General features: G+C 43.6%; 1 protein-coding gene across 4 annotated transcripts in view; it reads right to left on the minus strand.

Moving 5' to 3' along the window:
* Positions 1–24952, minus strand: part of LOC120722304 (low-density lipoprotein receptor class A domain-containing protein 4-like) — a 246493-nt gene that overhangs the window by 12721 nt on the left and 208820 nt on the right. The window contains exon 1 of one of the 4 annotated variants that reach the window (XM_040013255.1): positions 10319–10323. The exons of the other annotated variants lie outside the window; for them this stretch is intronic. The gene's annotated coding sequence lies outside the window, so the exon portion shown is untranslated. Of the gene's footprint in view, positions 1–10318; positions 10324–24952 lie in introns of those variants that run through there. 4 annotated transcript variants of the gene reach the window in all.

Below are 24952 nucleotides of genomic sequence, written 5' to 3' on the forward strand. Positions count from 1 at the left end.
ACCTCCAGGATTAGGATATTTGCAGGCCTTTTAAAGTCAGACAGGTTGAAATTTGACTGAACTACTTCAGTTTGAGAATCCTAAGAGTCACATTAATCATTCTTCGTCAAATCTGCACTGTTAAAAAGGCAGATTTAAAGCAAAGTGATAACAGGCCAGTTTCATAACTAAGATCATCTCTGCTGATGGAGATCATGCAAAATGAAGCCTCCAGGACACCCGGTAAGAGGACCAGTGATTTGAACCACGACTGAGCTGCTCTAATGTGTGTTCGCCAGCAGAGAGCAGCACAGGTCAATCTCCAAGTGGCTGAGTGTATGTGTGATTTACACGGTATATGAATATGTGTGTGTCTGTCTGAGGAATCTACAGAGAAAAGCTTCAAATCACAAAAAAGATGAGTGTTGAGACAGTGTGTGCCGTCTGTCCCAGAACACAGTGGTTCCTTTGTGGAGACACTGAATAACTGTGGTGTTCTGTTCTGTGAAACACAGCCACACACACACACACACATACGAGCATCAGAGCTGATGTGGTATGACCTCCCAGATCAGGGCACCACCGGGAGACACAATGATCGCCGCTTTTCACTTACGTCTGCCTCCCATCTCTTGTTCATTGTTTCATGCTCTCTTGCTCGTCTTTGAACCCTGTCTGCATCTCAGCTCACCTGCCATCACTTTCTCCAACTTTCCTCTAACCCTATCCATGCATCCTCCTCTCCCTCGCCTACACGCCTCTTCTTGCAGTCTTTCAACTCTTGTCTTTACCGATCTCTTTGCATTCTTCCCTCACCCACCATCATTTATTCCCTACATTTCCCTCATTCTTTGTCATCTCCTACTTTGGTTCTCTCCCTTCTTTCTCGTCCACCCCGTCTCTGCTCCCTGCCAGCCTCTCTGTCTGCAGTGTGACACTCTTTTGTTGTGTGTTGTTGGTTTGTTCTGAGTAGGAGTCTTGACCTTGTCCGGTGTTGGCACCCAGTCTGACCTCTGACTCACACGCTTGCTCACTGCTGGACATCCAGTACACTGTGCGTGTGTTGTGTATGAACAATGACACAATGTACGCTCTGCTATTTCAGCCACAATGCCTCAATTCTCAATGCTCCCCCCCCCCCAAAAAAAGCTCTATGCAATCTGAGGAGCACATTACCCATGATGCAACTGGACAGCTTTTGACATGGCAAGGGTAGACCAAGTGAAAAAAAGTAAGCAGAGTGTTAAAATCCAAAAACAAGAAGAAATGGAAAGTAATCAGTAACAGAATATCTTGTGAATTCTTTGAAATTAAGAGCACAGAAGGAGACAACCAGAAATGAAAGAGAGCTAGTTAAAGCCAGCCTATCTCAGGCTTCCCTGCCTAATAATCCTCCGTGGCTTATTTGTCTGCAATATGGTGGGTTAGAGTCAAAGCTGGGCTGAAATGCAAAACCCACCCAAACCTGCCTCTGCTTTACCACAGCAGCCACAGGGCGGGGCAGGAGTGAGAGGAACAAGGCCAACTAGAAAAAACCACAGTGAATGGGGGTGGGGGTAAGAAAACTGTGGGAAGGAATGAAACCTAAACCAGCAAAACCAACGAACATTAACCACCAAAGAGCAAAGAGGTGGGTACTGCAACCAACGGTGACAGAGAAGCTCCACAACTTCCCCTCTGAGATGAAAGTGAGGTGGTGAAGTGAGCTCAGATGAATTTAATAGTATAATTCAGCAAATTTACCTCATTAAACAGCCTTCTCAAACTATTTAATTGACACATACAATAACAATCTTAGTGGAAAATCATGACCCACCCCTCTCACATCAGACATTTGAAACTAAGGTATTAAGCTCTTGATCGCAGTGCGAGTCACCTAATATTTAACAGGCAAGAGTAAGGGGAGTGCTGAGAGTCGAGATGAAGGGTCGAAACTGGTGTTTAAAAAAAAATCTCCTAGTAACATAACATCATGGAGGAAGCCTGTGGCAAGGAGCGACAATTCAAACCTTACTGCCCATCTCAGCTCGAAGACCTTGTATCATATTATACCAGTACAGCAGGAAACCTGGCCTACTTGTGGTTGTTAGAGTTTCCAAAAGTCAAATGGGTGGCAGAGCCTTCAGCTGTCAGGTGATCTCATATGGAACCAGCTCCTAGTATTCAAATTCTCCTTTTGGATAAAACCAACTTGTATACCTCGCTCAGGGAACCTTCTCTGAGGTAGTTCTGCTGGAGGTCTCTGTTAAAAGGGAGTTCTTCCTCCTCACTGTCTTTAAGTGCTTGCTCATACCTCATTCTTGTTGTACCTTGCAATATAAAGCTGCCTGAAACTGGTGCTATATTAATACAGTTCAGTTGTACTGAGCCTTGTTGAAGTGTGGTGAACCCCTGCTTTAAATCATGGGGCAACATGAACATCTGTATCAATTCATTTAACTTCTGTCAAGGTATTTTACTCTAAAGTACAGCTTCATTGTGGTACGAGGTTTCATACCAAGAATATATGTACAAGATTTAATAAAGTTAAGTAAAAAAAAAAGAAAGAAAAAAAACAGAAGACACTCCCACTCCCCAGTTTGGGCGCATCAGCTCTCTGTGAAATAAAGCACGGTGTCAGAAAGTTAAGTTGTCGAGCTGCCTGCTTTACTTTGGAGCTTCATCCAGTTACCAGCCTGGGCCTGTGCATTCACCACAGCAGCCACAGGGAGGGGACGGAGGAGGCTTTCAATCAGAGAGAAGCATTCTGGGAAACCAAGTCGACCAGGCCCTCCTGTAAGCCAGCTGGATAAATATCACATACTCTGCCTTCTGCTGTTGTAAAAGCGGCACAAAGCCGACGCCTGACTCAAAGCTGGTGTACTTCTTCTGAAGTGCACAGGCGGGGATGTTTTCACAGCTCAAGTTCATGTTTTTACAGTTCAAGCAAAATAAAAAAAGTACAGCGGCTGTAGTTAATGGCCTCTTCTCTAAACGCCAGGGAGGAAGGAAGCCAGAGGAGGAGTTGAGAAGAGAGGAAGGAAGTGCGGGGAGGAGAAAAGACTGGGGGGTGTCCTCTCTGAACCCAGTATCCACCCGAGTTCAGAGGCTCCAGAACAGAGCGTACAGCACAGGCTCGCTCACAGGCCAGAGAACAGTGTGTGCTGGCAGTCTGCATTAACAGCACCAGCCTGATGTTATTACTACAGTAATCCACTTGTCAAAACAATATCAGCCCGGCGTCTGCAAAAACCCTTATTCCTTCAGCAGAATGAATCACTTGCATTACAAGCCAGCCGTCCTGTCGTTTTTTTTTCCTGCTGCGGTGACGAGAGAGGCCATCGAGTTTATTCAAATCATGTCAAAGTGACCATGCTGCACAGCACCGAGCTTAACACATCTGTTCGGGCACTGGCTGTTTTTACACAGCACAGCTTTGTCGACAAAAGGGAAACATTAAAAAAAAAAAAAAAAAAAAAAAAAAAACATACTGTACATACAAGTATACTTTGAGGGTGTTAAAAAAAAGTAATTCAAAGCCAATTTTAAAGCAAGAATTCTCACTACCAGAAGGCAAGTAGAGTTTTTTAAAAACATGCTTATGGCAGCAAATATAGCAAAACTAATCTATATTCTACTGAAAAGGCCTCTCTGTCAAATGCTATAAATGTTAACTACATAAAGCTTAAAACAGTCTTCTTCAGGCTTTTTTTTTTTTTTTTTTTTTTTTAACTGTAGCCAATTTCATGAGTCAGGAAGTGACTCAGAAGAAGATACAAATCAAGTAGGGCTTACAATAACAATTACGTCTATGAGAGGTCAAAGCTTTATCGTTTACGTTGAAGAACAAATGATTTTTTTTCTTAAAAGAAACAACAACTTTATTTTAACAGTGAACAGTAATGGGATGATGGGACATGAGGAAGGAGAGAAGGAATGATGTAGTTGGACTTGACATGAACCCAAACATAGAGGATTTCAGTACTTGGCAGATTCTGTGCTACAGGCAAAAAGCCAAACACTAAAAGAGAGGGTAAACAGCTTGGAGAGAGAGAGAGTGCACACACACACACTAACCCAGTGACAGCGCTGTAACCTGTGTGTGTATGCATAGTGGATGGGGAAGGCAGCAGGAGGTCAGACAGTTCAGCTGACCTGTTGGTGAAAGAAGCTGTCAGATGCACAGCAGACGACTGCGCCACTATCAGTGGCCAACACTGCTTTAAGACACGCTGTTTGAGAATAGCGACGAATTATGTAAACCCTAACAAGATCAATTCGCTTTATTCCCCCAAAGAAATGGCTGCCCATGTCACAAATCCCTGTGTTTGTTTGTTTTAAACCACAGTAAAAACATTGCTGCTGATGTGAACAGAGCCTGTTTCGTGCGTCTGTCTCTGTACAGTACACGGGATTAGATCGTTTCAATGCACACGTCTATGTCTATATAATGTGGCCCAACAACAGCGTGTATATACTGCTGATTCACTCCTGCTGGCAGCAAAAGTTAACGCTGAGGCGAAAAAAATCACTTGCACGACTAATGAGGGTTTGCGGGCTTACCCTGTTGAGCCTTGAAATGAAAATCAGGCTAATGGCAATCTACAGAGACTGCACACGCTCAGATGGGGCCTCTAACATTGTTATTGCTCAATAAAAATAACATTTGAGCTCAGATGACCTTAGATGCTTCCGTGAGAAAAGTGGGCCTGGCTGGTTTCGTTTGCACAAAGGAGTAGTCTTTTGTCCAAAACCATGAGAATGTATTAAGGTTTGAAGGTGGATGTATGCTGACGTCAGAGCCCGAGTGTGCAGGAGTGGCTCTCTAGCTGCTTGCTAATTTAGAGTAGTAGAGCAACTCCCAGCAGCAGAGAAAACTGCTTTTCTTTCTCATATAGCAGAGAGCTTCAGCTGCCATATGTCCTACCCTTGCAGCCAAGCGCTTTATGGAACGCACAAGAAAACGCAGCCTGGGGAGCCGACGGGACAGAAGACAACAGAGGGAAATGACATCAGGACCTCTGTCGATAAACTAGGTTTGTGAGGAAATCAAACTTGAGCAAAATGTGGAGGAAGTCTGCAAGTTCTTAACACACGCTAAGCTCATCAAGACCCTGCAGCTGGCTCATTTCCTCTGCAGTCATTTCCTGTTTCCTGCTGAACCCCAGATTTCAGTCGTGAAAAGAAAAATAAAATGAACGGTCTCACAGTTGCACCTGGCAATCAAAACTGCACTTGACTGTGAAACGCTGCGCAGCATTCTAAATGACTGCCTGCAGAAGTGCTGTGTCATTGTGCTGGTCCCAAATCCCAGTGTAGGCAAGCTGTGGGTTCTCATGTCTGGGCTGACAAGTGTGTATATCCGTAAACGCGGAATGTGCGCTGTAACACACATGTGAAAGTGGAAAACAGGAGGAGATAAAAGTAAGACAGACAGACAGACAGAGAGAAAAAAATGAAAGGACGCTCTCTATTCTAGTCTTTCTCCTGCTGCCCAGTTAGAGGCCTGCTGAGTTCACAGCCTGCTGCCCACCACATTGGGCCCACACACACACACAAACAGTTCTCCTTCGACACACACAAACCCGTCTTCTGCCACTGCCGTTGCTATGGTAACCCTTGGGCACGGTGCCGTGATCAACAAGGCCCGGAGCTTCTGGGGCGCCATGGCAGCGACCTGGCTGGCTGGCACGCGCACACACACACACACACACACACACACACACACACACACACACACACACACACACACACACACACACACACACACACACACACACACACACACACACACACACACACACACACACACAGTGCCACAGAGACGGATAGAATGAGACAAGGAGGGAGAGGAAGCAAGTGCTCGCGCACCCCTTTGCCTCCCCTGGGAGATGTGCACGGTAACGTCTAGACGGCTGGCATCCGCCTGGCAGCAAGAGTCCACCACAGTAGGAGTGTGTGTGTGTGTGTGTGATAAAGCATGAAGCAGATATCAGCCTAGTTACAGCCCCCCACTACAATCAGTCTCTCCATGGAAATAAATGAACTAGTTTAGTGCTGCTTAACCCCGAGGAGAGGGGGGCCTGTTTGTGTGTGTGTGTGTGTGTGTGTGTGTGTGTGTGTGTGTGTGTGTGTGTGTGTGTGCGTGCTTGTGGATACTTTAGCCCATTAGACGGGTATCTAGGAGTCAGAAAAAGAGATTGAGACAGTGAGGAAAGGGAAAGGAGAGAAGGAAGTGTGTGTTGGAGAAGGAGGGAGATACAAAAAGAGAGGCAGGGGTGTCAGACTTGCTATGTGGACTGAGGGCAACAAGAGAACAAACAATTACAGCTCTGTCTCTTTTCTCCACTTCATCTTTCCTCCATCTCCCTCTATCTTTTTTCCTCTTTATCTGACCTACCCTTCTTCTCTTGATCATACAGCGCGGGGGAATTCAGACAACTCGTCTATGCTGCAGCGCTCAGACTAAATAGGATTACAAAGCAGGAAGCGTCCAACCTGTCCACAGTTACAGTATACACTCGAAGAACCGTCATGTTGGCTTAGAAAAGAAACAGTACGAGTTATGAAACAGGACTGATCTAAAATCTACTTTATTTAAAGGTGAAAAGTAAGACACTACTCTTACCTCCACAAATGATGGCCAAATACAAAAATAACAGAAATATGAGAAACATCTTTCTCAGTTCCATGTAAGTCAAACTTTATCTTTATAGCTGAATCTCTGCAGAAATCATGGTGACATGAAGTGAAGGGGAACTCTTTGCGTTAACGTATGCATATACGTTAACATCCTTCCTTAAATTGCTTTGCTTATTAGCCATCATAACATTCAAAGACAAACACAAAGACATAATGATAAATGCATTTTCAATGTAACTTTTCAAAAACTTTCAAAGTCATTTGAAAATGCTTACAGCTCGGACACACACACACACACACACACACACACACACACACACACACACACACACACACACACACACACACACACACACACACACACACACACACACTCTCCTTTTGCCTCCTACCATCAACTCATTTCCATCCTGTGTGCACCCACATAACTTTCTTATTTTGTGTCACAGCTAAATGTTCCTTGAAGACGGCCCAAGTCTGATTATTGCTGATGCAGGCCCTAACAATGAGACCTGATGCTGAGGCAGCAATAAATCTCTACTTTAGTTCCAGAAAAGGACCAGCGTAGCCATATCATCTCTATCTGCATGAATATAACATGAACAAAGATAGGGGGGGGAAGAGGGGCTCTGGGATAACATATCATGAATATTACAACATAGTCTAATATTATCAATATTCCAACGCTGTAATATTCATGAATGGCAGTAAAGCAGAGAAGAGGCCCGTGTTAAAGAATTCATCCGTTTGCTGAAATGTCACTTTGCACAAGCTCGCCTGCAGTCCGAGCTGGCCTGCATTCTCTCAGGTGCATGTCTGCATGTGTGTACATTATCATAACCAGACAGACAGGATAGCGTCTAGACACCTTCAACCCCCACCCCTGTGTCATAAAGCCAGACTTGCCTTGACTCTCAGAGTGATTGAACCAGACTGCAGGGTTAATGTCAGGATTTAAGTGAGTGTGTGCAACTGTGAGTCTGTGTGTATTGACCGAGGTCAGCTGGGATCAGCGTGAGTAGATGTGGGGCGAGCAAATGAAAATACATTCTAAATAGAACAGAAATGCTCACGTGAATTGTATGTGTGTGTTACTAGACCTGTGGGGAACCAAAATCTGTTCACACAGTCACATGGTTGGGTGGTCCTCCATGAAGACTCTGGTATAAACACTTGAGTTCAGCTCTTTGCTTGTCTCGCACTGAGAGATCATTATTGTAATTACAGCAATTGCTTTAAAAGAAAGACAGCCTTCTTTAAAATGAAGAAGTGGGAAGGCCATTCTATTCTTTTTGAGCATGCTTGTTGCAGGCATGTTGTTAACAAATGACCAAAAGACAGACAGTGAAAGCAATTTGGCTGAGCATGCAACAACAGGGTGGAAACAAAGCCCTGCAAGCACCCTCACCTAGCCAAAGGCACAAGTGATCGAAGCACTGTGATAACAGTGAAGGATATGGTTACAGTGAGGCTCATAGTGGTTCACCAAGCAGGGTTAACCAACAGGCCGTAACAACCTAGAGCATACAAGAAGGCTGTGGTAATGTCCTTCAACCTCGAAGCGGAGTTTTGACAGTCACTGGCAATGATGGCCGCTGTTAGCCTCATCGCCATAAAACATACACGCCATTGTGGTCACACAGTCAGAGGAAACACACTAGTGGGCTGTTGTGACACTAATATTAGAGAAAAAAAAATTGGACAACAGGACAGACAATTACACATATGACCCAAGGACAAACTGGCAAACAGACAGCTGTGGTACTGATATGATGTACCATTCTTTCACAGATCCTATTGAAACAATAACAGGCTGGACCAATAAACCATGAAAAGCTGCAAACTACTAAACTACTAAACTCTACGTACTGTGGGGGATCATTGAAGAGTGACATATCCTCTGTGGCACAGAGAACAAACAAACAAAAAAAGCAGATTCAAATACATCGAGGAGCTACACTGGGAGTCGACACCTTCCTTTAAAGCCATGAATTAGTACACAAACATACAGATAGACTTTTTAAATCCTTTTTAAATGTGAGCTGAAAAGTGTGGAGTACAAAGGAAGCTGCCTTCGTCCATTACTGTTACTTGCCTTAAATAAGGCCAAGATTTCTACGTATGCAGATGACTCAACACTATATGTCAGAATTTACAAAGAATGAAAGAGTTTTTAATTTGGGGCTGCAATCATCAAATAACTGTGTAAGGACCAATAATTTGGTCCAAATACAAACTGCATAATATTTGGTCCAATTAGAAAGAATTTACTTTTAAAGCTATACATAAATGGCATGCTTCACAATTCCACAAGAACTGATATCATCTCATCTCAAATCCAGCTCCACGTGAAGCTTCTGGATGTCAGGAATACTCACCAATTCACTAAATATGTATTAACCCAATGAAGTTATATAGTAGGGAGGAACTAATAAGCTTGGGGGTGAGAACCAGAAAAAAAAACAAACAAACAACAACAATAAAAAAAAACGCAGGGAAGTCTACAAGTATCACCAGGAATACTGTGAGCTGGAATGTTTTCACTGGATTTGTCGACAAGAAGAATATAAACTGTTGAAGCACTAAACTGAAAACAACTCAAAGCTCAAAAAATAAAAATGCTAGTTTCAACAAAAATGGAGAGTTGAGACACACACACACACACACACACACACTCTCACCTGCTGACTCTTATTAGCCAAAGGCAGCTCAGCCAGCCATCCAGACACATAGATCTTTGTCAACTTAGCAGGGGGGTTATGAAAATTATTCTGCAGTGTTCGTTTCTCTGCAGGTCAACATCACAGGTTGGCTGAAGCTAAAGGCGAGAAAAGGTAAAAATCATTCTCAGGTCTGGGTGAACTGAACAAGGGAGAGAAAAAAGAAGAAGAACAAGAAAGTACTAGTAAATAGCTGGGAGAGTGGAACAGAGGCAGGGAGAGAATTGGAGAAGGATAAAGACAAAATAAGACAGAGATTGGACACAGAGAGGAGAAGGGAGCGGAGGGAGCAGAGAGGACAGACAAGACCGGAGGAAGTGACAGAGGTGCGGGGAGAATACGGTAAAGATGGGCAGATGTTAAAGGGAGACAAACAACAAAGCATGGCGTCTCTGAGACTGAACAACAAAACAGCGGAGTGGTGGAAAAAAACAGAACGAGATGGGAGAGGGGTGGAGGAGGAAGAAACGAGTGGGCTTTCATCAGTCTGTCTGTGCGTGCGTCCTGGCACGTGTTCATATGAAAAAACAGACATCTCCTCCTGCTACCACACAGGGGAGGTAGATATAATGTCTAACTTTTGAGTATGGGTAGCAGACACCTCCCAGACAGAGGCTCCAAACTCTGTGGCTGCTGTGATCAGCCAAAAGGAGACGGCAGGGGATGCTGTGGGTGGAACTCAGGAAGCCCTGGGAGACATGGGGAACATCTAGACTGCAGTTGCATTGTCTGCTGGGGCTACACAAACACACGGGGTCCAAATGGTACGTGCAGAATGATTGTGTGTAATGCACATGGTTGTACCTCAAAAGGAACCTTTCAACACTACATGGTCAGATCTATATGGACAACTCATCATCACACCCATTAGGTATCAATGCAGATGCCGTTCCAAAAACAACATGCTGCCGTAACACTCTACACTTCTGTTTTCAGACTTCCCCACCAGACTGCAGAACGTGACTTCTAGGATTGGCTTCTAGGATTTGACTCTGAACATATCTCCATTTTATACCAAAGAAAGCTGGTAAAGTCACAGTTCTGTGCAGGCTAGTTTAGTTCTCCATGGTTAACTAGGTAAACTATTCCCTTAGGGTCCCAATTTTCTCTTTCGACATGTCAAATGTTCTAGAAGTTCTTGCCATAAAGACAAAAAATAAATATGGCTGCATCAAAGGAATATTTTCACCCATGTGCTTTTCCTTATTGCCTATCATATTGACGCTGTTACAATGACAGTGTAACAGTGTTACCCTCCTCTAAGCTTTATGAGGTCTGCAAAAGAACAAAACCTCTGGACCAAAATGTTAGAATTCAGCCAGCTCCAAATGCTCCTTTTTTCTATTCTTTGATCAGTATGATGTCATAATGTGGGGCTATCCGTATCAGGGTCATCTCATGGAAAAAAAAAAAAAAAGCTCTGTGAGCACAGGGAACATCATTTCTCTTGGTTGCAGGAGGCAGCGGATCAAGAGAAAGTTGCCTTAAAGTTGAAACGGCTTGTTTCTGACAGCAGATGAGCTGCCAACCATGTCACAAAACATCACCACACTGCATGTTTAATGTGACAGACTGGAATCAAACCAGCAAACTTACTTGCCAAGCAAAAGTGTTAACCACTACAGTATGAAGGTCCCTACATGTTCTACTTGGTCAAAGTAATACCTGAAACTGCTAAAGTAACTTTGAGGAACACAAGATGCAAAAATGTGCAAATATCAGGATTTGTTTTTCCTCTGTGTCCATTCAATACGTGAATTTTTGGTTGGAGGAAAAAAAACAAACAACAGAAGACAATGCCGCTTTTTTGCTGTTAACGTATGTTATCACATACTTTAGTCCACAATCACTGGGATTTCTTGAACTTTTTCTCACACTCTTTACTTATCTACAATCAAAATTTCAACTGAAATGAATTAAGAAATCTTCCTACTTGAAACCAGGTGGAAAACTAAACAGAAAAAAAATGATTTCAAACACTGATAAGTAATCATTGTGAGAACCTATTTCACACCTCACCAAGAGAACCACATACTTTAAAAAGAAAGAAACAAAACCTGAGTAGACCTGCTAGAATGTGAATTAAAACAAGGACCATCTTCAAAAGACAAACAGCCTTCTCCTCTCATGTGTAATTACACCCCGTCTGTTTGTAATAACTCAGTTTAATCTGCACCGTCCCCCCCACACGTCCGCCTGCAAATCATAACTGGTTTCCATTTTGGAAAAAGATGGCTTCTCAACACCAGCATATGCTTGCGTGGCATTTTATTCTGCTATGACTCACTGTCATACTGGCTGTCTCTCTGCTGAGATGGACTGTCTCTCTCACTCTCTATTTTTGTTTCTCCTCTCTCTCTCATTATGTCTGTCTCTTCTCTTCTTTCCGTCACCCTCCTCTTACACTCCTCAAGCCTGTATTTACCCATGTGTTCCTGTCCTCTTTTAATCCGTCTATGCTTTTCTTTTCATCACTTATCGCTCTCCTCCTCTTCTGTCTCTTTCAGCCTCCTCTCTGTATCCCACCTCTTCCCAGTCTATTCTCTCTCTCTCTATCTATATATACACTTTTGTCATCATTTCTGCCTCCCTCTCTCGTATCCCACCTCCTCTATGTGTCCTACCTTCCCTCCCACTTTTTCCTCCTTTCCCACTCCCTCCGACTCACAGATGAAGGGGTGTAAACATGTCTTCCACATGCGGTCTCATTGTGCCAAGCCAACAGAGCAAAACAACCACGCTTAAGTTGCTCAATAGGCTTCACCAGATGACTAGCGCCTCCTCCCTCCTTTGCTCCTATTTCTTTTCTTCACCCCCCCCTTGGATTGAGATGCTTAACAACCATGAAGCAATGCCTAGCAGGCAGGATTAGGCAGGAGCGATAGACGGAAAAGAGGAAGGAAGAGAGAGTTAGAGACCAGAAAGAAAGATAAAGTCGGTGAAAGTGAGACAGGAATAACGAGAAGTGAGAGACAGAGGGAAGTGAAGGGGGTGGGAGGGGGATATGAGGTGGAAAAAGAAATGCAAGATTAATGAAAGTTTCGGGTGGAAAAAAAAAGTCGTATCAAAAAAAAGTTTTTTTTCCACCCTCACTGGAACACTTGCCCATGACCGCAGGGTGAACTTCGGTGCGGTGCTGAGCAACAGCTGCCGACAACAGAGGAAACTACAAAAAAAGAAAAGATGCTGCAGAAGAAGTAGAGGCAGGGAGGCTGGCGTAGCGCATTGTAGGGAGAGTGCAGCGTAGACCCATTCTCTAGCTAATGGTGGTGGTGGTTTGGAGATGGGCACGATGTTTTAGTCTTGTTGTGGGGGGAATTTGGGTATAAATAGACCCAAGGCTACAGGGGTAGGGGTGAGATGGGGAAGGTGGGGAGAACGAAGCGATTCAAACAGAGGGGAAGATGGTTATGTGTGGAGAGCAGCTCGTGTCTTGCTAAAAGGAAATAAAACAGCAGTCCTCTGGGCAAAAGACCAAGCCAAGATGCTGCAGCGTTATAGTGCAGCCATACCTCAGTGGCTCGCAGCTTCACTTTACTCACATCGGAGAAGGAACGGCAAGAAGTTAAAGGCTCACTTCATCACACACCGAGCGTTTCTTCTTCAGTCATGTGTTTATACACCACTCTGTTTTTAATCATCTATTAATCTCTGGCTCTCTTTCACAGCATGTCTGTGACCTGTCTTCCTCCTCTCACCCCCAACCAGTCACGGCACATGGCCACCCGTACCCGAGCCTCGTTCCGTCTGAGGTTTCTTCCTGTTGAAACTGAGTTTTTCCTTCCCACAGTCGCCAAAGTGCTTGCTCATAGGGGGTCATATGATTGTTCGGTTTTTCTCTGTATCCATTATTGTAGGATCTACTGTACAATATAAAGCGTCTTGAGGCGACTGTTGTTGTGATTTGGCGCTATATAAATAAAACTGAATTGAATTGAATTATAGAGGGTGGTATGATTATTGGGGTTTCTCTGCATTACTGTGGGGTCTTGTTGTTGTGATTTGGCATTATATAAATAAAAATGATTTACGAAAAGTCTCAGAGATGGACACTTTCAAAACTGGACATATTTTGGGTTGGAGGAAGACAGCCGATTCCATTTTGGATATGGGTTTTAACGTCCGTATAAGCTAACAAATATACGGTGTAGAACACATTCACATTTTTAGCTCACACGGTCATCTTTGTTGTTAAAATAAAGATTCCCTGCAGGACACCATACGGACAAGAGTCATACTATCAGTCTCAATCGTGATGCATCCCGTTTGTGACAGCGGGACCTGTGATCATGACTGGAAAGTTTGTCTTTGTAGTTTAACAGGACCAACAACATGGCCACAAACTCACTGTCAGTGAAAGCAGACGATCATTCAATTTAACTGAACCTCTTGAACCATTGTGGAGACCTCATGGTTCAATAGATGTCAGCCAGACTCATGCAGTTAGTGATTATACATTTCTGTCTGCGGTGATAAGGAACAATAGCTTACTGACAAACTGGAAATCTCTATCCATATTTGACAAGCAAATATGGACCCAAATACAGGTAAGAAGTGTACAGAATCACTGCGATCTCTGGTAGATGTAATGGTATGGAGTACAACAGATCATTGTGCATTGTGTGATGAATCACACATTAGTAAAACTTAGACACTTACGTTGTTACACGGTGATTGGGGGGGGGTACAGAGTTCAAACATTTGCAAATGTTTAAAAATATAACTAACTTTAACTTGATTCAATCCACGGGTTCTATACTGGACTCGGCAGCTTACGTGCGTACGTTGGTGAGGTAGGTTGTAAACTATTTGCCCCTCCGTGAGCTAAAGTGCTCCCAATGGCATCCTGCCTGGCAGCTCCACCACCAGAGTGTGTTTTTGTGGACAGTTTAATAAGAAACACATTGTAAAGTGCACAGTTGAATATACAAGTGCAGACCATTTACCATTTTAATATTAAGACAGCATTCTTTCTAAATCAAAACAGTTTGAATCTAACTGCCTCCTTGTGTGTGTTTTCCATGTGTGGCTCTACTGATGAGAGAATGGATTGATTCAGCTGAGGTCAGGCATACCAAATGGAATAAAGTGCTCCTCTCGTGTGCTTTATGAAATAAAATTCACTTTCTAGAGTCAATACAGAACACAGCAGAGCAATACAGACTCGGCAGCCCCCCCCCCCCCACCCCATCTCTTTTTCTTCTTCTTCCCTCTTTTCACTTCTGTCTTGCGTTCTCCTTTCTTTCCTCCCACCCACACCACCCTCTTTTCTCTCTCTCTTCTTTCTCTGTGCTGAAGCACCACTTGGGGAGTTCAGCTCAAGGCGAATATTGGAAAATGAAAAGAAGCTCCTGACTCGTCGAGGTAAAACTCTTTTGGGCGACACAAAGACTGAGTGTAACCAAAGATACCAACAACTTAGCAACTCCCACTCACAAGACACACTTTTATATCTTTGTGTAACCTTTCAGCACTGCTTATGGTAGTGGCTTTCCCTGGGTGGGGGGCAAAAGTCAGATGGAGATTGCTATGACGTTCTGCATCGCCCAAGTCTTTGGACAGCTTTGAGGTTTCCAAGTACAGTCTTGTTTCTTTTTAGAATCTGCAGTATACTCCAGATAAAAACTGGGAGAAAATAATCTATCGCCGAATGGAGATGCAGTATGACTCTATGTATGACAAAGAAAACTGCTGAGAGGGCATGCCTGCCTAAGGACTAACACGCATATAGACACACTCTTTACTCCAGCACAGACATTCAACCACACTAGCAGACATTTTCTCTAGCAACAGTCCAATGCTCACATATTAATGGGGGGGGATACAGTCCCACCCACCAGCTCACACACACATACAGATGCAATTCATCATGGGAAGCAAGTTTCTTATGAAGAACCATAAACTCTTCCCATTAGGATTCTTATCTTGTGAAAATATAATAGCTGTAAATGAGCAGCCTGAGGTGCTCAAACTGGTCGGGGACTACGGGTTTATGGAAAGAATCGTTATTACAGCTACAAAAGCACCGAGTCTTCCCACCAGTTTAAGACATTAGAAGGTGTAGCTTTGAAGGATCTCGTTTAAAAGACAAAAGAAACGAGTCTCGTGATGATGGGGAGAATTCTTGCCAGGTACCCTTTATGAATCCTTGCCCGGTGCAGACCTTGGTGTAGGTGATCAGCCAGGTTAATCTGGCAGACAGATGGGGTGGGCTGTAGGGAAAGCAGGGGCCATGTACTGCGATAGTGCTGGGACGGCGCTGGGCTGGGCCAAGCCGGATGCTGTGACTATGACCTATATTAATAATTCACACACACAGGATTTCCATGCTGCACAGAGCAGGATCCCTAATCATCGTTAGCACGGCTAGCCAGGAGACACGTTAGCTTCCAGTTATATGCCAAGAATGAAAAAGAGAGAAAGTGTGCCACGTGTCTAAATTAAACCTATAACCTCCACCTACAGGGAATTCAAAGGAATAGATTTGTGTGGTCAGTGTGCAAAATTCAAAACGTGAACACAAATGGCCCCTTAAAATCCGAGTGTAATACTTTCAGTCGGTCTACATGATATATTTATCTTCTTGGCTGATCTATTATTTCCATGACAACCGGTTTCAGCATGAACACCAACTAGTTATTTTCACATCAGTTTAAGTTTGATAGGAGCATCTTTACAAATCAGCACTGAAGATAATGCTCACAAATGCCTGTTCTGTCAGTGGAAGGGCTTTGATATTAATAGGTAAGGTGTGGGCACTCGTGGAGCTGTGTGTTCCAGCACAGAGGTCTATTCAACACCTGGTCTGCATAGCGTGTTCCTCTGTATTTTTCTTGCTCTTCCCTATCTGCCGTTAATAAAAATTAAAAAATTTAAAAAAAACCACAACACAAGTCTTTCTTAAAGCTCAAACAGGAATTTGCAGGGGACTATTTTCAAGGCAAATTCATCTACATTTGGAGTTCCAGCGTGCATTTCATGCAGCGCGAGTGTATGCAGGAATAAATGATCCGCCCCTTTCCTCGAGGAAAACCAAAATACATCCTATATGTCTACATAAGCTTGCAGGCTAGACTGCAAATGGAAACAGATGATGCTGCTAAGAAAACTTAGTTATCAAGACAATGGCAGTCGAAAACACTTTGCATGACAAGAATCAGATACATCTGGGACCTCCAGCGAGCCTGCATGGAGGGAGGGGAGGAAATGATGAAGAGAGAGAGGGAGAGAAACTGAGAAATGCTGTGTTATGGCTGGGGGTTGGGAGTCAGAGAGGTATGGCAGGCCAGACTAGACACTCTCCATCTCCCTCTGACCCCCTGTCTGAGTCTGTGGCTGTGTTAGCCAGTGAGCAAGTGTCCCCCCCCTCCCCCCCCCTCTCCCCAGCCACACAATAGAACAGGCCCTGTGCCTGATTGGGGTCAGCTGGTGGCTGCCGAGGGGGAGAAGCAGAGGAGGAGGAGGCGGGGGTGCTAGGTATCAGACACCGCTGTCTGACTTGTGTGTCTGGACTGAAAGAAAAGGGACCAAAAATCAGACAGCCCTCTGAATCGCTAATGAAGAGCAGAGGAGCACAGAAGCAGTGAGGGAGGAGAGGAGGACGCAGAGAAGGATCTGGGCAACCAGAGGCTTCTTTTTCTGTCTCCCACACACATCCTGTACCACTTAACTCCCGGCTGGGAGGTTAAACTGGGTTAAAATGTTAAAAAATAAAAAATGAAGTGAAACACCCCACAGACATCACTTGCGCAAAAGAGATTCTTGAGCTGTAAGAAAGTACAGCTGTGTGATCTGTGGATCTATCATGGACCATCAAGTTAATACCAACTACTAACATACATACAGAAAAAGGAACAGTCACATTTACGTAACTACAGAGATTTTTCTATCCCTTTCTTTCTTCTCCATTTCATCTTTTGTTTCCCAGTCTTCCATAATCTTTAGAATTTCCTGTGATAAGGTCAGATCCATGGGCCTTATTAGGGCACAGCCAGTGGCCCAGCTGGCACAGGCTGTGGATTTACCCCCAGGCAGATCAGTGGGATACGTTACAGACAGTGAAGTTGAGGGAGAACAAGAGTGTTTGAGAGTACGCCCAAGACTTCTCTGAACACGCTGGTCACGAATATGTCTCAATAACAGGAATCTGTAGTTACTGGCACATACTAGCAACAGTGTCAACAAAAACCAAAAACCACCCACCCCCCCAACACAAACACAAAAAAACAACATGTGATTTAGAGGCTTATTAAAAGAAATAATGGGTCATTTAAAAATGAGATCATAAAACAACATCGACCATCACAGGGATAATGGTCAACATGGGTGCACACAGAACTCTAACTGCACTAACTGCCTCTCTGTTCCTCCAAGAAGCTTATAAAAATAATACAATCTTTTAAAATAAGATAATAATGGATTAACTGAAAAACAGTCAGGACACCTCCTGGCGTTCTTCACATTGTGGCTAAACAGAGGTATATGTTGCACTGAGCCGAACCCCGGTGGTGCTAAACAACATGCTGCAACACTCGCCAATTACTACATATGACAACTGTTGTATTCAGGCAATTAAAAGCAAAAAAAAAAGACCTACTTATGGTCACAGAAGGAGCCCCTTCACTCACACAATCAGTGTCTTGCTGCGGTAGAAAATGTCAACTTTTGGGTGTGTGAGAACACAGGCGTGTTAGATGTCCCTCTAAAACCAAAATATACCTATTGTACTGAAATCTATATGGATGTCAAATTCCCTGCCAAAACAATGCGAATGCTGACACCTGACAGGAAGTGTCAGACTTTTTAAAGTAGGAGTGAAGGACAGAAGACCCTCTTGAACCGTCGGCGGCCTCCCATCTGAGCTGTGTCTACCTACCATTCAGCCATTAAAACAACAGTTTTAAGAAAACTGACAGTAAGGCGAATGTCTAAGTACAAACAAGGAGCTCATTTTTTGACAAATGTTTTTCCATGGGACTTTTCTGATGCTTGTTTGTGGACAGCTTGGTATTCTTACCTGTATTTGTCTGATTATCACGTATACATTTTGCTAACATCAGGTTAGAAAGGCCGAAAGTCATCAGCACTGCACAGAGTTTAACTTGTTAACTGTGCAAAAATCACAGCTCAATTTTTTTTTAGGATAAATGGCAACAAATGCAACAGGTGAGACGTCAAGAACTCTTTGAATAACAGAATGATTCAACGTTAGCAAGTTTTTAGGAAGCTTAATAACTCTGTTTTAGACATATCATTATGAAAAATGGATGTCTGACTTTGTGACTCAGATCCATCCTTGAGACACCCTCAACCAGGCAGGAGCACCAACCAGCACATAAAACTAATGTAAGCAGCCGTGTTGACACACAAACTTTGGACATCCAAGAGAATCGATGTGGGTATAATTATTTGCCATATTTATATTTATCACCATTTAACCAGCCTTCAGACAGCTCTTTCTGACAATATTGCAGTATAATCCACCAGACTTCACTGACGAAAGCAGTCATTTCAATTCGACTGCTGCCTCAGTTTGGTTTAGTCCCTGACCTCAGAGCAAAGAGAGTTTGAATTACTACATGGATGTAAACCATACTCTGTATTTTTCTTCTGTACAGCAAAAGCTTTAAACAACTTTTTCCCCCTACGTATGTAGGAGTGCTCCTTGACACACGTAGAAAATATACAAAATGCTGCTTTATGCATCATCTTCTTCATCACAGATTAAAGTTCCAAATACATTAGCTAAACTTCAAAGAGCATGATGCAAAACACCACGTTGTACAGCTGTCAGCCCTTTTATTTTTATAATAGCTGAAACAGCATATATCCTGTCGAGGTCTTCCCTTCTGTTACAGACTATTTGAATATCAGGGAGTTATGAAAAAGCTAGGTTTTCTTTGTGATCATAAAAATGGTCGACCATGCATATCTGTCTTGCAGAAGAACTTTGTAAATGTTGTCTGAAGCACTAAAGTTCCCATAGTAAGTGTAGAGGCCTCGACGACCCCCCCCCCCCCCCCCCACACACACACACACACTGGTGCCACCCCTGTGGAAACTTCAGCATGTAAGCCTCTCAGAATCCAAGGAAAACCCTGCAAACCACTTGAAGAGACATGTCATTACTCCACTGTCTGGGTGTTCCTGCTCACATAAACAAACGGATTACCCAAAATCTGACAAACAGCGGGTGGCACAGCATTTCAGTTGATGTTTTTTTTCCTTTCTTTTTTTTTTTTTTTTTTTTTAAATTTCAAGGCGGTAATCGCCACTTTGTTTCAAGTAAGGAGAGGAGACGAGATGTGCAGTCAGACATGGTTTCACAAAGGCTAATAGACATGCCAACCATCTCGTTTGTCTCGATGCTGGGAAAAACAGACCTGCAGCATGAGGGGGAAAAGGGGGCTACTGTCTGCCAGTGTGTGTCTGGAGTGCAGCGTCTTGTTTGACTGTAATAGGTCCCCGTTCGTGCCCGTAGACCTGGAGTCATAAGACACGCAGCAGACAGCAGGGCTGATTCATTCACCGAGCTCTTTAGCATCTCAGACAGTCGAACTGTGTGTAAATAGATGCTGACAGAGACAGCAGACTACTAACCGACCCCACCCCCACCACCACACACACTTGATGGATGGTCTGTCTTCAAACACACTACGACTACTAATCTGCCCTAGTCCCAAGGGCATTTTGGGAACTAGGGGAGGAGGTCTGGAGTGTGCGTATACGTGTGTTGGGGGTGCAGAAACTAGACACAAAGGCCGTCCCAGCAGCCAGCAACTAACTTGTGAATGGAGCAGCGAAGGTGCTGCTGGGACGAGTGGAAGGAGGAAGTCGAGGATTGACCTTTTCAGCAGCTTTGGGCTGGGGAGGTTGCCTCCTGAACTTGACCTGTTCAGCTGAAGAAAGACAAGCTGCAGCTCCAGGGCTGCATTTTCCAGTGTCTGAGAGAGTCGGGAGATAAGAATGTTGTTGAGCGTGGTCGAGCTGATTTAAGGCCGAAAACTGCAGAAAACAAACCAAAAAAAGCAAAGAAAAAAAAAAAAAAAAAAAAAAGCGTAACAAATCATACCCCTGCTGCGCTAACATGACATATTAAATATTTTATAACATGGACTCTAACAAGAGGCTCTGTAACATGGAGACCGAGACACTCAACCCAAACAAACAAGAGCAGTCACACGTCAGCGACAAAGCTGCTTTCCATACCGCTGTAGCGCACTGCAAACAATCAAACTTGCTTAAAAAAAAAAAAAAAAAAAAAAAAAAAAATTGCTGTTCGTAATATTCATGCCATGTTTGTAAAACAGTGTGCTAGGACAGCGGTCCCCAACCCCCGGGCCTCGGACCGGTACCGGTCCGTGAGAGTTGAGGCTCAGGTGTGAAATGTATGGTTTTCAGGGTTTTTATCGGTTTTCAGCGTTATTTTGTTATCGTTTTTATCGTTAACTCGGTTTTCCTGGGTCTTTTCACGTGTGTTATGAATAAATCTCGCTTTTTTTCAGTACCGGTGCTAGTTTTATTTTGTTGTATTTATCCGCGACACCTTAAAGGCCGGTCCGTGAAAATATTGTCGGGCATAAACCGGTCCATGGCGCAAAAAAGGTTGGGGACCGCTGGGTTAGGAAACCAATGAATGCTAACAACCTGAAAGGGGACTTACTTCTAAAAAACAACGAGCTAAAAGTGAGTAAAAAACAAAACCCAGTTCTAACTCCAACACTAGGTGAGTGACCTGGTGGCAGTTAAGAGACTTCAACAGAGTGTTGAAGAAAAAAAAAAAAACAATATTAGAGAGTCATCTCTATTAGTTTATACTCTGCTAATATATTATCCTGATTACTATTCTAAGTCTAATTCAAGTCCAATTCAAATTCAGTGAAAGATGCACATTATAGCCAGTTATCACAAAAGACAAAGAGCTGCAAATCCTTTCACGTGAGATGCTGCAAAAAAAAAAAAAATAGCTTCCTGCAGATTTATATTATATGACATAAATATATAAATTTTGACTAATGCTCAAGCAATTAGTCAAACCTACATCAAACGTCTTTACATTTTCACAGCGGCTTTGCCCGAAGGTGAGCTAATGTTACTCTCAGGTCTGCTGGTGTGTCTGGAGATCAGCTCTGTGGTGTAAAAACTGGGTCTGGGGACCCCTCGTCACCAGCTCTGTACCAAAAGACAAGGAGCTCTTTCTTAACGCCTGCAAGTTGAGCACTGCTGTTCTACTGCTACACCCCTCAGCTCAGGAGAGGTGGCAGACTAAATAAGTCCCCATTGAGAGACACTTACCAAGTGCAGAAATTCCCTGTGAAATTAATTACAAGAGCAGTGATCGCAAAATAAATCTGTTTGTGGGGGGGGGGGGTCGTTTTTTTTTAAATGCTGTTGTTTGGTTGTCCTCGCCACTCCCCTCCCCAAGGTCCCTGACTTTCTATGTTAGAATTCATTAATAACACGCCTAAAAAAAAAAAAAAAAAAAGAAAAAACTAAACTAATTCCAAATCAAAAACACCTCTACAAACAAACCCCCCCAAAAAACAAAAAAAAACCCTAACCCCAAACACACAACAAAGAGCTTAGTGAGAGATTGGATTGGCTGTCTGGCTGCAGACTGCAGGGTAAATATTGGCTGAGCCTGAGAGTGCCTGTCTGTGTGCGTGTCTGTGTGTATACATCTGTAAATGTGTGCGTGCGTGTGCCCATGTGTACATTTTTGCGTGTGCGTTTGAGGGAGAGTCAACAAGTAGCCGTGTGCGTGTTTGGCCTGAGGTAGTTGACAGATGACCCCGCTGCCACCTACACACTAACACCACTCACACACAGGATTACAGATCAGGCCATTTACATCCGTCTGGCTGGCTTGCCCCCGCTGCAGGCTAACTGTTACATACACACAGCGCAGACGGTCACTTAAGTCTCCGATACAGGGACCAGGACATTCCCCAGAGACAGATGTGTGTTTGTGCGTGCTTCTTAAGAACCAGGAGGATGATTCTAGGAATATTCCACACAAGGGTTTGTATTTTGTATTTTGAGTTTTATTTTCAACACATTTGGTTGCAATATAGTTACCGTGTACTGTATAAACCAGGCTAAAGGATCGATAATTGCGAAGCAATTGCTTTTTCAGTCCAAACATAAGAAAGACTGTTAGGTACAGGCTCACAATCATCTATTGGTCCCCGGCATCTCCTCAACCAATGACATCACTAAGGTTTGGAAAAACAAGGAAGCTACAACTGGTCTGTTATTGTGGCGTCTGCCATGTTACTCGGTCAACTCATTATCATGCTTGCGTCTGACTCTTACCTAATTGAATGATGCCTAGGGGTGCAACAATACTCGTATCGATACTGAACCGTTCGATACAGTGCTTTTGGTTCGGTACGCATATGTATCGAACAATACAAAATGTTTTATTTATTTTATCAACTTTTCTTCTGACGATGCTGTCTGTGTTGAGCGCTCAGTGGATCTGCGTTCGACTGATCCGCCTAGGCTGCACTGTCGAGTGCAGATCCACTGAGCGCAACGCAAGCTAGCAAGACAGAAGCTAAGCTCGTTGCAACATGGCAACTGCCTCAACGCTACCCGAAATTGAACCTCCCCCACCCTCATTCAGATTTGGCGTTTGGAACTGTCTTGGTTTTCATGTGAAGCATGACCCTGATGGTAAGTGCGTCATGGACAAAAGTAAAACAGTATGTCGGATGTGCCACGCAATGCTCAATTGGTGGGAACTAGTGCGTTAGCGCAGTGAGCTTGTTAACGTGTTGACGCCGTCCAGCCCCACACACGGGGCGATCCGCGGTAACTCGTTAACGGAGATTTGCCGCGTTATGGCGTTAATGTCATTTTAACGAGATTAACGCTGACAGCACTAGTGGGAACACAATGAATATGACTGCACATTTATGCCGACATCATCCTAGTGCAAAGACAAGTGGAAGCAGACAAAAACAACAAGCACGCATGCTACAAACTTTTCCCAAGTCATTTAGACAGCCGTTAGCACATGATTCTCCTTATGGGGACCTGATATGTTTAATATGCTGCTGAGAATATAGCCCAGAAGAAGCGTATAGTATAGCTTTTATTTTGGAAAGAGACGTTTCTCTGTAATAAACTCTCTTTTCCAAAGATGAGGGATTTCTCGATCAGATTTATTTATTTATTTTATTATTTTGTTGTTTCAGCAACATTAAATTTAAAAACTGTTCTTTTGAGTTAAAATATATATTTATAATTTTAATAAATGACAAATTAAAAAGGCATGAACATTTTTTTGTATCGAAAAAAATATCGAAAGTATTGAACCGAACCGTGAATTTTGTGTATCGTTGCACCCCTAATGATGCAATTATGCAGCAGCTGATCTGCAGCCTTGTCCCAAAATACAATCTTACTTTTCTAATCAGTTTTCCTGATTTAACCATTTTCAATCCAGATTACAGAACCAACCACTGCATTACTATTGAGACATTTCCCAAGGTTTTGTAGAAACAGGGTTTGCACTAGGTTCAAGTAGAATGATCTAAGGCAGCTGACATATAGTATTTCCCCTGATAATAGCAGTAAGAGACAATATCTGATTAAATGACTTAAGAGTGTAATATGTTTGCCGAACACATGTTTGCAGTGTGACCCTGCAGGGACGACACCTTCAAAAGAAAAGGTGAGCCACTATCCAGTTAAAGCTTTTATCTCTCAGCCTCTTTAGCCGGGCAGCTAACTGTAGGTTAAAACCTAAAGGATGCGCAATGACTGGTGCTGCTGTGTGAAAACAGGACTTTAAAATACCATGCCTACTATACGAGATAAATGCACCACACAATGAATCCAAGCACAGCAACAGCTAGGAGACTAACACTTGTTAAGAGGTCTCTGCCTTTCAAATCCTACATGTGAATCCCAGTGTAGGCTGAGGTTCGGTTCCTGGCCATGACACACTGTCTGCGCTGTGATCCCTCTATGTTCCAAGTCCCTTTCAATTTTCCTCCTCGTCTGAATGAAAGAGGAAACACACCAGTGAGACGCCTGCTCCGCTTTATAAAAAAGGGGAGAGAGAGGGAAAAAAAAAAAAAAAAAGAGGCAGACTGTAGCTCTTTTCTGCAGCCAGAGAAATCATCAAAGCATGAGCTGCATTATTCAGCCTTGCCGAGTCTGCATGACAACACAGCCGACAAACAAGAGCTCTTTTCAAACCAGACGGCCACTACAGTAGAACACAGCTATTTCAAACCACTTGTGAATGGAGCTCCCTCCGACTAGTGAGACATTAAGACGAGGAGAAATGCACTGAAAATACCAGGCCAGCATTTATTCAAAGTTGTGTGAACCCACAATGCAGTTTGTTTGCTAGTTTAATACTTTGCAAGTGTCAATCAGAGCAACCATTCCACTTTTTCCCTCCTCTTGCTGCACTGCTCAGTCTGAGACAGTCCTCCTGGATTATCTAATTAGGCTCCGTGCTGTACCAGTCGATCTGTGCGTGCACCACTTCATGCCTGACTATGTGCTTTTCCTGGCTAGCAGTACCATGATGCCACAGAAAAACGAATGGAGGAACACCAGTCCGTCTGCCAGATAAGCGCACAGGCGCGCACACACACACTTACTTCTTGGTT

This window comes from Simochromis diagramma, unplaced genomic scaffold (assembly GCF_900408965.1).
Source record: "Simochromis diagramma unplaced genomic scaffold, fSimDia1.1 OVJJ01000618.1, whole genome shotgun sequence".
In the NCBI taxonomy this organism is placed as follows: domain Eukaryota; kingdom Metazoa; phylum Chordata; class Actinopteri; order Cichliformes; family Cichlidae; genus Simochromis; species Simochromis diagramma.